We start from the raw sequence: 13,541 nt of genomic DNA, 5'->3' as shown, positions 1-13,541 counted from the left end.
TACATTTCTTTGGGCCTTCAATCAATGTATTTCAATTAAATACACGTTTACGGTCTGTGGTATTAATGTATGCATTGCCCTTGTTTTTCATTTATTTAAAGAAACGTACGTACAGTATAGTCCAAATCGTGTTGACCTGTGCGCGCGTGCATGGGCGAGTGTTACGCGTGTTGGGGTGCGTGTGAACCATTATATTGTACTGTTCCTTCACTCTCTATTAATCTGCTTATTTGGGCGGAAACAAGGTGTCACACCACGTAGGCCAAATCCGATCAATCGCTTCCTCTTTTTCGGTTTAATTTACTATTTTATTCAGAGACTACTACACGTACAGGCAGCGCCTGTGTATTGAACAAAATATTTCAGTTAATTCAAACAGATCTATAAAAAAAAAGGCAACAAGGAAAACCACGCATTAAAGCTTGTACAGCGCATTTTCTCAGACAGTTCCTTTAAATAAAAACGTATTTTGAGAGCTGTGCGTGCCTGCATGGTGTCATTAGCCACCAAAATAAAAAATACACGTTCTCTATGTTTTTAATTGACACCGTCGTGCTTTTATTATGTTTACGTCAGAGTACATTATCATTTTCCGTCATTAGAAGTAATATTCTAACCATTTAATATGTTCTTTACAACCACATTGAAACACATCCATTGTACACAAGTTTTGCGATCTTTATTTGATGAACGTATTTTTACATTACAATTAAGTGCAGTAAAGATTTAATCGAAAGAACAGAGTTATCAAAGAAAAGAAAACGGTGTGATGACATTTTGGTGCCCAATATGCGCTGCAGGCTGGAGTTGTTCCACGGCTTGTCATCTTCATCCTGACAGCATAAAGAGAAGGAAAAAAAGCAAAGGAGCACATCAGCTTTTTTAAGCCTGCATAGTCAAGACAGTAAAACAACAATATACAAAGAAACGAAAATATACGTTTTCATTACAATTACATCGATGTGCATACATGGTAGAATTAAACATTTAAAAGCGTTATCGTAAAAAGAAAATCAGCAGACATGTTTAAAGTCCTATATTATTGTTATCATGATTATGAAGCTCCTATCTACATGTTTTTCTCTCCCATTTTCCGGCTTTATCACTGAGGGATTTCAAGGCTTTAATCCCCACGGGGAAGCAGGCCCAAGTCTTTCTCTGTCAATTTTCACCCACTCCCCAATTCACACGAGCCTTTTCTCCCACCAAGCCCACAATGAAGGATTTGTCCTTGTTCTTTGTCCACCTCTGATATCTTTTTTTTTTTTTTTGCCCGCTCCTTTTATTTTCAGCAGACAGCATGCAGCATATGCAAATACACACTCCTTTATTCGTGGGCCACCACCCCCCAACCTCCGCCCCCTCCCCCGAATGAATGCAATCTTAAATGAGGCCACACGTTCACATATTTACAGAGGGGGTATTGAGACATGCACTTATTCTCGACCGTTTCTCCATTTATAATACTTGGATGAAATGGCAAATGGCACAAATGACCATATCCTTGAAAATATAGAGACATTTGGCATAAAATAGCAGTTTCATGGATGTCCTTCACATCTAGATTTTATTCAATTCAAATTTATTATTATGGGTAATCAAAAACTGCCTTGGCCCAAATACTTCTGGACCTACCCCGAACTATTAAATTCTGCAGGTTTTATTATTAGACGTGTACATTTGAGGTTTAGCATATCTTTTACACAGCAAAAATTGGAGTGATCAAATTTTAAGGGTCGCGTTTTTAGGAGTTGATTTTAACTCCTGAAGTTTAATTTGGACATTTGCAGAGTTAAATGGGGTCCACGAGAGTAGGTGTAATTTTGTTGGTCACCTAATGTTGTATTAACTCTGCAGAGATGTAATTAAGCTCCACCTCCGCACCTGCACTTCTCCACTTTGAGAGAGGCATTTTCCTTCTCCTCGAAGTTTGCAAACATGAAGTCATTTACACTCGCGGAACAGACCGCACAGCAAAAACTGGAGTTTAAAGTTTGGTATTTTCAACTCTGGCCGTGTTAATTCAACACATTCATTAGTTAATATGAAACATGTTTAGTGTTGAAAGCCACTTGTTTTGAGTGTTAAAAAAAGAGAACACTAAAAGGTCTAATATTTAACAATGCACACGAGTGTAATGTAAAATCAACAGTGACCAGTGTTGACGCTAGTGTTAAATGTCAACTACCAACAGAGTTGTTTTAACTCTATCTAAGTGTCATATTTTTAAAACACTTTCAAAAGTATTGTTTTAAGTTTGACTATATTTAGTGGAGATCAATATACACTCCAAAACAGTTGGGGCTCAAAATAATTAATTTGGGGTAAAAAATGGACCGATCCACGACTTTTCTTGGTCATTTACATACATAAAAGAACCCTCCAAAATAGGTCATTTTGTATAAAATAACCCAGAAATGTGTGTCATTTACAACTGGGGGACAATTTTTGTTGTTTTGCATAAACCAACACCAAAAAATTGGAAAGCTGGGTCCAATAGTGGATTAGTCAATTTTGGACCCAAATTGGGTTATTTTTTTACCCAACAATTTTTTAGAGCGTAGACACTTTTGACGTGTTAAATACAAATCTGTAGATGTTATCACGGTCGTGTGACTTGTCCCAAGTCAAATGTCCACCTGCACTCCTTGTGACTACAAGTGAATATCTTTGGCGTATTATTTGTCCGAAATAAGAAGGGGCACCATCTGACAAGTGGTGTATTTAGTGCCTTGCAAGCTCACAATCCACATAAAGGCTGTTCACATCAATGACCTTGGATGAATGATAACAAACATAAACTGCTTTCTTCCAACAGACATAGCCAGAGAATGTGAATGGAAGTTTAGTGCATGTGTGTGCGCGCTGCACTGACAGTTCGGCCTTTTCATTCGTACATTACTGCGCCTGCCGGCCTCTTCCCCATAGCAACGGCAGCAGAGGTCAAAGGCTATGTAACCCCCAACACTTATGCAGGGACCACCTCCGTCTCCTCCCAAAGTCGGCGGCCGAACACATGAACTTGAATTTAACAGGAGAACTGTTGAATCCAACTGATAAACGATCGCGTCTGAGCAAGAGCGCAGCCAATACTCGGCAAGCTGGAATGATTACAAAGACGTATTAAAGGCACAGTCACCTAATTCTCCTCTCCTGCAGGATCTCCTCTCGGGGATTCCTCATAATCCGAGCAAGCGTCTCGACATCCTTCTTTAAGATACTTAACGCTGAGCTTTGTGCCAGATTAGTCCAAGTTGCATTAAAAAGAACCCGCGTGAGCCTCGCTTGACCCACATGGGAAAGCGTCCCACACTCTCGGGTTCTGCCCGTGAGCTGAGCATTAAAATTGACAGCGTGTTAAAACATTCATACATGAAAGATCCAAAGATGAGCTCCAGCCCCAGGACGACTTTAGAGAAACGTAAAAAGCGGAACAAAAAATGTTTACTTGACACAGCCAATCAAACGACGACCATCTTCCTCAAAACTAGTGCGCTTGTCATCGTGCTAATAAGTCACACATGCAACAATTTGTCCAATATTTATCCATATTTGATACCGAATCAAACCGAATCGTTCCACTTTGAAATATATCAAGATATGTATTGAATCGTCTTTTATTGGTTCACAAAAAATGGTGGTTACAAAACGATAAACAAAACATGGTGCGAAACATACAATCAGAACGGTTAGAAAAAGTTGCTCCTTGCTTTTCATTTTCTTTTTATGTCAACACCACACTTTACGGCAGCTCCCTTCGTTTACGAGCAGGACTAACTAATGGAGCACAAATACTCAAATATTCGTAACTACCGAATTGACATTAAAGAAAATAACAAAAAAATAAAACGTCAAATATAGATCAAGTAGTTTGTGACTGGTAAACAAAAATGATTCCAATGAAACACAAATAGACAAACATATTCGCATATGAACGAACTTATATTCATATTTTTCCTATGGCTCTAACAATTATATATATATATATATATATATATATTAGAAAGAAATGTCACATTTACTGTACTGTCAAGTTCATTCAAATGTATGTAGCGTGACAACAAAAAAGTCATTGCATCATAACCTCTCAAACTGAGCCGCACCATATCGAATCGCAATCCTGCTTTCAAATCAAACCGCCCTTGGATTATTTCACACCCCTCATCTCGAAAACCGCACTGAATCGTCTTTTGCGGAGAGATGCACACTCCTAATATGATATGAAAAATGAGCATTCATCTGATCTTCCATTATGTGTTTATTTGACACAAGTCAGGACAGAAAATACAATCTTCATTTGTTTCCTTTTAGCTTGTTTTGCCTTCACCCGGAAGACAATCCTCTTCTATTGCTACCTCTTTGGCTGCTGCTGCGTTAGAGGCCTAGAAGAAGAAAAATAACAGTAGAAGAAGAACGTCTTCCTGTCAAGGCAGGGTAAGCTCGATGGAAACAATTTAGGGTCGCATTTTGTTCCCCGACTTGTGTTGAACACGTAGTGGAAGGTCGGGTTGCACGAGAAACAGCACAAACGTTCCCGTTCAAGAGAGACAGCAACACTGCCTCCTGGTGGACGGAGGAAGAACAGGCCTTTGAGGACCTGTGTCTGTGAATATTTTGAACCAGCGTGATGCTTGTCTCAATAATAAACGCACGTGTTTGACTATCCACAAACGCACGTTTGGCAACTCACAAGCAGAATTGAACATTGACAAATGGTAAGCCATGATGAATGCAACACAACAGTAACAAACACGTGGAAATGGCGGATATATTTGTGTGAATCATTTTGAAGTACATTTCAGATTTAAAAAAAAAAATGTACGCACACACACACACACACACACACACACACACACACACACACACACACACACACACACACACACACACACACACACACACACACACACACACACACACATGATGTCCTAAATCCTCTTTCCTGCCCAGATGGAGTCTTGATTGAAAACACTGTTTTCAGAGATTAAACACAGATGCTTATGTTCAATCACCACCTAAATTATTTGGTATAAGATTAACTCCGCCGTCACATCCACCCCAAAAAATTAAGACAAAAATATCTATTCATTCATGACATCACTTTGTGATGGCATCACAGCGTGGCTCTGCAACAGAGCTGCTGATAGCATTCACATACAATTATTACATTTTTTAATTGTAAATTTTTTTCCTTCTTTTTTTTTTATTTTGTAAAAAAAAAAATTCATTAGGTGTGTCAGGCGATTAAAAATTGTAATCGTAATTAATCGCATGACTAATAGTTAAGTCACGATTAATCACAAATGTTATATCTGTTTACATGTACAATATTTAAGTTTTCATACTCTTAACATAAAATTGGATAGAAATGCTAAACTAACAGAAATATAGCTGCATCTTTAAGTAGTAATTTCATAATAATTCCTAAAATTGAGTTAAAATTAAAAAGATGTACTGTACTATAAAATGTTATATTGATTTTTGTTGAAGTCGTTTTTCTGCCACGAGATGGCATAATTGCATTTGTAAGACGTTGGTGACAGCTCAGTTCATTTTTCTTTTCCTATTCGGAGCTATCTAATATTCAACATGAAGTAACTTGTGAAATTCTGCACATTTTTTAAATGGTGAAACACAACTTGACCCCAGTCTCCACAAATATATGCATTATTATTAAATCTATTACTGCTAAATTTTGACCTTGACGTGCCTGCTGCGTTACGACTGGGGCAGTCATTAATTGCATGTTTAAAAAAATGAGTGGCCTTAAAGGAACTTTAATTAACTCCAAATTGACACACTCATTTTGACACCCCTAATTTTTACTGTGTGTGTGTGTGTGTGTTTGTGTGCGCGGGTTTATATCACATCATGGGGACCATTTTCTGGGTTTTTACTATCATTGTGGAGACCACGTGTCCCTGTGGGGACATTTTGGTGGTCCCCATGAGTCCAAACCTCTTTTTGAGGGTCAAAACTTGGGTTTTAGAGTTTAGGTTTGAATTGGGTCACGGTTGAGGTTAGGGTAAGGAATTGGGGTAGGCAATCATTTTTGATTGTTGGTATGAGCCGGCCCCCACAAAGATAGTAAAACAAACGTGTGTGCGTGTGTGTGTGTGTGTGGTGCATTCCAGCGACTATCAGTGAGATACATCATTCGGCCTTTCACATATACGTTTGTGCCATTTCAAATGTTGACACCAATCATATCCTGATGTCAAGATAAGTCAAAAGGTTTGCAGGCAACATACAATCAAATTGAGACGATGAATGTGTGTCAGATTTGCGATTGCATTCCAAATGTGATCAAGTCCAAGGAGAGTGTGACAAGGTGTAGGTCGGTATACGTCGCATGAATGCATCTTGAATCGCTCTCACCCGGCAGAGAGAAAACAGCATCGCATCTCCATGCCTTTCAGACATGCAGAGGGGGCTGAATAGACTAATGAACAGTCAGGTGGCACTCCGGGGCCCGCGTACCCCCCCAACGCACACATATCAAACACGCATACACTTGCGAACACATTCAAACTCAGCGCCTGTCCCGACCTCAGTGCTCCGCACGACAGTCTAATGTCTCAGGCATCTGCTCATGTCTAGTCTGGAGGGCCTTTCCCACCCTGCCCCCCAGGCCGGGCCCGCTGCGGCACCAGCTCTGACAATTGTGGGAAAGCTGGCTTTTTTTTTGGAGGGGGGGCAGGTGTGGCGGAGGGGGTACGGGGGCGCTAAACAGCTATTGAGAGGGCAGTGAGCGAGCGAGCGAGCGCGGACTTGAATGATAATGTGAAAACGCACAACGCTGTTCATTAACACACAAGCACGCCAGCTGCACATGTTGGCGGCGGACACGCATGCTCACGTGTTCCCGCTCGCTGATCCCGATTGCAGAGATGCTACAGCGGCTAACCGAGGGGGCGCAATATTAGCACCGCCCACTATCAGAAATTCAACCAAGAATCATGCTCAGTTGTGACATTGTCAAAGAGTTATACATTTCATGAATGAATGCAGGTGTAGCGGGTGGAGCTGTCTCTAAAATTCCGACTCATGAAATGAGGTCAACAAAACATTAGATGCTACTACAAAACGATTTGAATTGCTGAATTATGCCAATCTGTACATATTGTATGTGTCACCACGTTAAAGCTCCGACTGTGTGTGTGTGTGTGTGTGTGTGTGTGTGTGTGTGTGTGTGTGTGTGTGTGAAGGTGCCAGTGACTTTTTAATATTTGGTGCAGAGCCCAGCCAATTGAATTGTAAGATTATGTCCCTTCAAACATCGGGCAAATCTGGCAATTCATTTTACCTTCATGTACTCTTACCTATTTACAGCAGTTGGACACAAGCAACATTGGTCTCATTATTGCTGACATATAATTTTATAAACATATGTAGCTACTGGTAATGGAATTTGTAGATATATTCTCATGTCATTTAAATCAAAGATCATTGCATTATTGCAGATTATCTGATTATTTTTTATTTTTTTTTTTAGAAAGAATGCTTAGGTTAGCAATGCATGTTGTGCAAGGCAAACTGACCCGAATGTGATTATTTTACACACAACACAAAGTCACAGTTTGTGTAATGAAAAGAAAAAGCAAACATAGTGCAACATAAATCAAACATATGTGTGTTAAATATGACATGCATTCAACTGCTGGTAATACAAACACATGTGACAAAAGATTAAAATTATTAATGAATGTATATATGTTTAATGCATGTGAGCAGAGGTGGGTAGAGTAGCCAAAAAGTGTACTCAAGTAAGAGTAGCGTTACTTCAAAATAATATTGCTCAAGTAAAAGTATAAAGTAAAATATAAAAATGATGGGCCAAAAATGGACCGATCCTCTACTTCAAGTCAAGAAATGGGTCTTTTTGTGTAAAATAACTCAGATGCTTTACATGGGTCAAAAAATTGGGTCACAACGCAGAAAGTAGGGTCAAATAGACCCATAAAGTGGATCGGTCCATTTTTTATCCATAATTGGGTTACTTTTGACCCAACTGCTTTTAAGAGTGTAGCCATAAAAAAAAAAGAAGTATTCCCTGAAAAGAATACACAAGTACTGAATAACTGCTTGAACGTGAAGTCTGATTTATTTTTAAAAACATTGTCATCAGACAGACAAAAACATAAAATGATGTGCAAATGCTGGCATCTTGAAATCATAAAATAAAAAAATGCCTTTTTGAGCTCAAACAACAATGCAGACGTTAGCCCAAGCATGCACAAACGTCATCTTTCAGTTGACACTTTCAGGTTCTCATCGTGCCTGCCAGACTTCAACCAGGGCCACATTTCCCGTATATAAGGAATGTGTCCGTGGAAATGCTCCCACACAGTCAGTGAAGCGGAGCGCTTACGTGAAAATACGGTAAATCTAATGTATGAATGGGCTGGGTGGCGGGTAACAACTCTAGTGTAGCCCAATATAGCGGAGTAAGAGTAGCGTTTCTTCTTCACTCATCTACTCAAGTAAAAGTAAAAAGTATTGTGTTAAAACTACTCTTAGAAGTATTTTTTCAAAAAGTTACTCAAGTAAATGTAACAGAGTAACTACCCACCTCTGCATTTGAGAGTTTTGAAATTAATCCACCAATTGATCGGTAATCTGTATTTTTCTGACAAAATCACCACACACAAAAAAAAACTAATTTGATGGCATTAGATGTTTCTTGTATGATTTGAGAAAATGTTGGGAGATGTATGACTGTGAACATATCAAATGGTTTAAAATTCTCTACAATATATTGTTGAAATTTTCCAGACCGAAAAAAGTACTCAACTCTTGAGTAGTCATGGATACCGATACCAGGTACCAATACCACAAGTAATTTTTTTCTATGTATCAAATTTCCACTCCAAAAAACAAAGTTTTAAAGAAAGATCGATATAGCATTTTATGGATAATAGCAGCTAGAGGAGCCATTCGGAGTACTGACACCTTGTAATAAGGCCGGGTATCAGCCCGATACGATTCCTGGTATCGGTCCTCGCCCATCCCTAATATATAGCAATACAGTCGTTGTTGTTTTTTTATACAGAAAATGATCAGTCAATTCAACTTAATAAATGACTTGAAATTGAACAATCTACTCACATGACAAGACAAATATAAACACACACATAAAACATGCTACGTGTGCAACGTGTGCATGCGTCTATGGCATGTGCCAGGTGGACGACGACATGGCGTCCGCCATGCTGCGTGCAAAGGAGCACCGTGACAAGAGAGGGTGGCAGCTTTCCTTCAACCAGTGCCAGCTCATTAATTTTGTTTGCTACCCAGCCCCCTCCCAATCACCACCACCCTTATACCCCCCTCCCGCTATCACCCACTAACTGCTAATTAGCAGGAAGAGGAGCGATGAAAAAGGGGGAGGCCATTTGCGTGCGTGTGTGCATGTCTGGGGAAGAAATAAGGAACTCATCTTTTCTTCATCCACGCTCGTATCAGTCAGTCCACAAACACACACTCGCCATCCGCCCTCTCAGCACTCCTACCAATCCCAACGTTACCCTCCCAAAACAGGATGATGCAACCCACCTTATACGTCAGCCATTTTAGATGTCACGGCAACATCTCGCAAGATGGCAGCCAGGATCCGAGCCGGGCCAAGGTCTTTGTCTGCCTGCTGGCACGGGCGGCGTGCGTGTCAGATGGCAACCCCGTCGCTCGTGGGCAAAACAAAAAGAGGAGAGGGCGGAGGAAGCGCGACGACCTCGTCCTCTTTTTCCGCTTCCGCCATCTTTTCAAGGCGTTAATTGAACGTCTGTAACGAGAACATCAATCAGGATTTAGAAATTGTAGAAAACGTAGGCAAAGAATCACTCATGACACAATGGCGCCTCGGAGCATCCCATAAATAAAGGCACCTCGAAGAGGAGGAGGCCGGGGCCGCGGCCCTTTTCACGTAGCTAATATCCTGCAGTGAAACCAAGCAATTAGACAGCCAGCGCCACCGCAATAAGGCGCTGAATGCAAACTCATCTCACTCTGGTGTTCTTCAGGCTCCACATGGATGTGGACCGCATGGCACTCGAGGAGCCGGTTGAAAAGTTCAGCTCCCGTCCACAGGACGGCCTCGGCCGGCGCCCCTCATTGAGGCCGGCCACAATGTATCTCAAAGACTCTTAAGATTGGTTACAGCTTTGAAACACAAACGCCAAGTGTTTTTTTAAACCCCGTTCTGCCGAGGGTCCTGCAACACTCCACTGCATTATTAGTCGTCCTGGAGACATTAATGCCAGGACAAAGCACTCGTTTCTCTCTTTCTTTTCTTCTGTCAACAAAGCGCCCTGGATGGTTTACATTTAAATTCAAATAAAAGCTTCACGTTGGCACTTTATGACAAGCTTACACGCCGATCTAGTTCATTTGGTGTTCACTCATTCCATATGAATATTAATAAAGTGTGTGCCAAACAATGTGCCCACTGTGTGTTTGCTTATTTAACATCCAAGCCATGAGGCAGAGGAGGCCATTGCACAAGTCGGGACCCAAACCAGTTTAAAACAAGCTATTCCTATCACTGATTTGATTAGTGGCTTGGTGATGTGCATCCTCAAAACAAACTTGTGTGAAATCCAATTATACCCAAAGATTATACACATTAGCATCTATAGCTCTGCACACGTTAATATGATTTGAATTCATATTCGTCAGTGTGCCATATTCACATTTTCATTACCGTCATATTAGGAGATAAGATAGATCACTGCACTTTTCAATTCCGCGCTATTTACATTTCTCCACTTGAGTCTTTTTATCATTGCACTTGTACAGCACTACTACATTATAACATTACAAACTGTCCTTAACTCATTCAGTGCCATTGACAGCAATAGACTGTATTGTATTGAATCATTTGAACTATTTCTATTAGTTTAACTTTTTTTTTCCATTTTTGTTAACAAGAATATAAAAGTCTAGATTTTTGTTGTTGTTGTACATTTAGAACAGATATCAAATTTGGTATTAATCGTGAGTTAACTAGTGAAGTCATGCGAATATTTACAATTACAAATTGTAATCCTCTGCTGCCCCTAATTTGTAATCTTTTTAAGAGAATTATTATTATTATAATTATTTTTTTATCTTTTTTTTTAAGGAAAAGATTAATAAAAATTATTTTTAATCGTAATTAATCGCACTAGTTAACTCACGATTAATCACAAATTTTATATCTGTTCTAATACAAAAAAAAATGTCTCGGCTTGCATACTCTTGTTAACAAAAATTGAATGAAAAAATGTTTAACTAATAAAAAAAAGTTTAAATGAATTTTTGACGTCTATAGCCGTCAATGGCAGTGAATGAGTTAATTTCTTTTCAGGTCATTTTCATTTACATTGTGTACCTTCTTATGTAAGTGTGCATGTAAGAGAACAAATGCAATTTACATAGTCTGCTTGTTCATAGAAGATATTTGTGCATAAAAAGCTAGCGTTTTTTTTTTGTATGCAAACATTTAGCAGTTATCAAAAAAAACAATTCTTACCTTTGGGATAAAGGCCAGCCTTTGCTAAATGTGAATTACGAAAGTCATTCCTACATTCGGTTATCTAGCTTTATGACAGGTATTGAACACTCATACAGCTAGATAACCAAAGACAGAAACAGACTCCCAAAGCATCTGATGCTTGTTACCACACCGGATGCCACTTAGCATCTAGAGGAGGTAAACACGTGTCATTGCATATCAGTCCAAAACGATTTACAGCATTTTGCTAAATGATCAGAAAACACACAGCAAAGGAAAAAACAAACATATTTTTTTCAAACATTAGGTTCAAATATATTTTGTTACATTTTTAAAGCGGAGCAGCTTACAAAATATAATATCGCAAGCATAATAAGGTCACTATCAATCACATTGCAGTCCAATTCAGGCCTATTAAAAATAAAAATACAGTAGATTGGTACACAAGTATCTGTGTGTATTACATGCACTCTCTTTAGGGTAAAAAAAAAAGAGAGGCCGAAAAGCAAGCCACGTGGCTGATTTAACGCTAATTAATAAAGTAACAAAAAAAACGCCATGGAAGAAATTGTCATTCAAAAGGTTGCTGTCCATATTTCTTACGTTAGAGACGTCTGATAAAAATGTTTATATTTCCACGAGTATTACCATAAATCTTTGATATTGAGGCAATTTACGAGGCCGCGTGTGTAGGCTACCTTTTTCTTTTTCTTTTTACGTAAGCTTTGGCCAACCTATGCGACAGGCCTACACTTGGACGTGTTTCAAACTCACATTGTGAGGATCAAGGTTCCAACATAACGCAGAAAGAAAGGGGCGAATTAAGACGTTTATCGTCAGATGATCGTGCATGAGCGTGCCTCCATCCCTTTCGAACACGCCATTTACTATTTGATGCGTGCTCTCACTTCGTTTGGTCTCCTTAATTGACGTTTTTTTTTTTTTAATATAGGCCCCGCATCTCCACTTTTTAATTATTATGTCATTGGCCTACTTCTTTACAACTATATTGTGTTAGGCGCGTAACACCATGTTACAGGCCGAAATATTGTAATAAAAACGTGCAATATTATTGAGAAGAGCATTGTTATTACTTAGTCATCAATTACTACATAAAATATTTTTTTTATTGACTGATTATTTATTTATTTAGATTTTACAAAGTCAGAGCGTGCATCATGCGTTGCCTGAATGCACCACGGCAGTAAAACACACGTTGTGTGAAGCAGGTAAAAACGTGATGTCGGCATAAATCGTCTCCTTTAAAAACCTTCTCTTACCTGTTTGTGAGCTCGGGCTGTGAAGTCCTTGACCAGCAGTCGACTTGAATTTCACAAACGGGTGTTTTGTCTCGCATGGGGCCCAGGTAGAGTGTCCTCTTCCATCCTCGTTCATGCACCTTCTCCCTCTCCTCCAGCCTGCGCGCTTCTTCTACTGTCACTCAAGCCGCGCTGGGATGACGTCACAAGCAGTTCACCGCGTTTGACCAATCACGGAGTCCACGGACTTCGAAGAGTGTTAAAGGTGGTAAGATGATGCACCTCAAAATTAATTAGTTTCCCAGCATTTTTTAAAAACCTTATTATTTTGTTGTTTTGCGGCCTTATTGCTAAAATAATTGTAATTTTTGCCTTAAAGCACATGGGACGGCCCCATTGTGATTTCCTAGGATTGTTGTTAGGAGTCAGCATTTACAAATATAAACACAAAGCAAATCTATAAAAAAAAATAGATAAATATATATATATATATATATATATATATATATTATAATAACTTGGATTCACCTAATTCAATTGTGTGTTACCACTTGAAGTAATTCAAATCAACAATTTTCTTTTTAGACTTAAGTTGGTTAAACAATTCTCTATTCACAGTGTAATGCTTTCGACATGTCCTGGTATTTTTATTTATTTATTAATATATACGAGTTACGTTTTAGTGCATCTGTGCATGTTTTTTGGGAAAGCTTGAATTTGGGGCATTTTAAACAGATATTTAGGGGGGGGGGGAGCATGTATAGAACAGCCTGCCAGATGAAATAATATGC

The 13,541-nt window shown here is 39.2% G+C and overlaps 1 long non-coding RNA gene across 1 annotated transcript; it reads right to left on the bottom strand.

The window, feature by feature from the left end:
- Positions 1-655: 655 nt before the first annotated feature.
- On the bottom strand, positions 656-12,904 carry LOC147175847 (uncharacterized). Its single transcript, XR_015094636.1, has 3 exons — positions 12,772-12,904; positions 9,556-9,781; positions 656-833 (listed from the first exon to the last, which is right to left on the bottom strand). It is a non-coding gene; the product is annotated as an uncharacterized LOC147175847 (long non-coding RNA).
- Positions 12,905-13,541: the final 637 nt, after the last annotated feature.

This window comes from Leptonotus elevatus, chromosome 4 (assembly GCF_054856555.1).
Source record: "Leptonotus elevatus isolate MCC_2025b chromosome 4, RoL_Lele_1.0, whole genome shotgun sequence".
In the NCBI taxonomy this organism is placed as follows: Eukaryota; Metazoa; Chordata; class Actinopteri; order Syngnathiformes; family Syngnathidae; genus Leptonotus; species Leptonotus elevatus.
The sequence above is the reverse complement of the archived record's forward strand: the minus strand, read 5'-3'. Positions and strand labels throughout refer to the sequence as shown.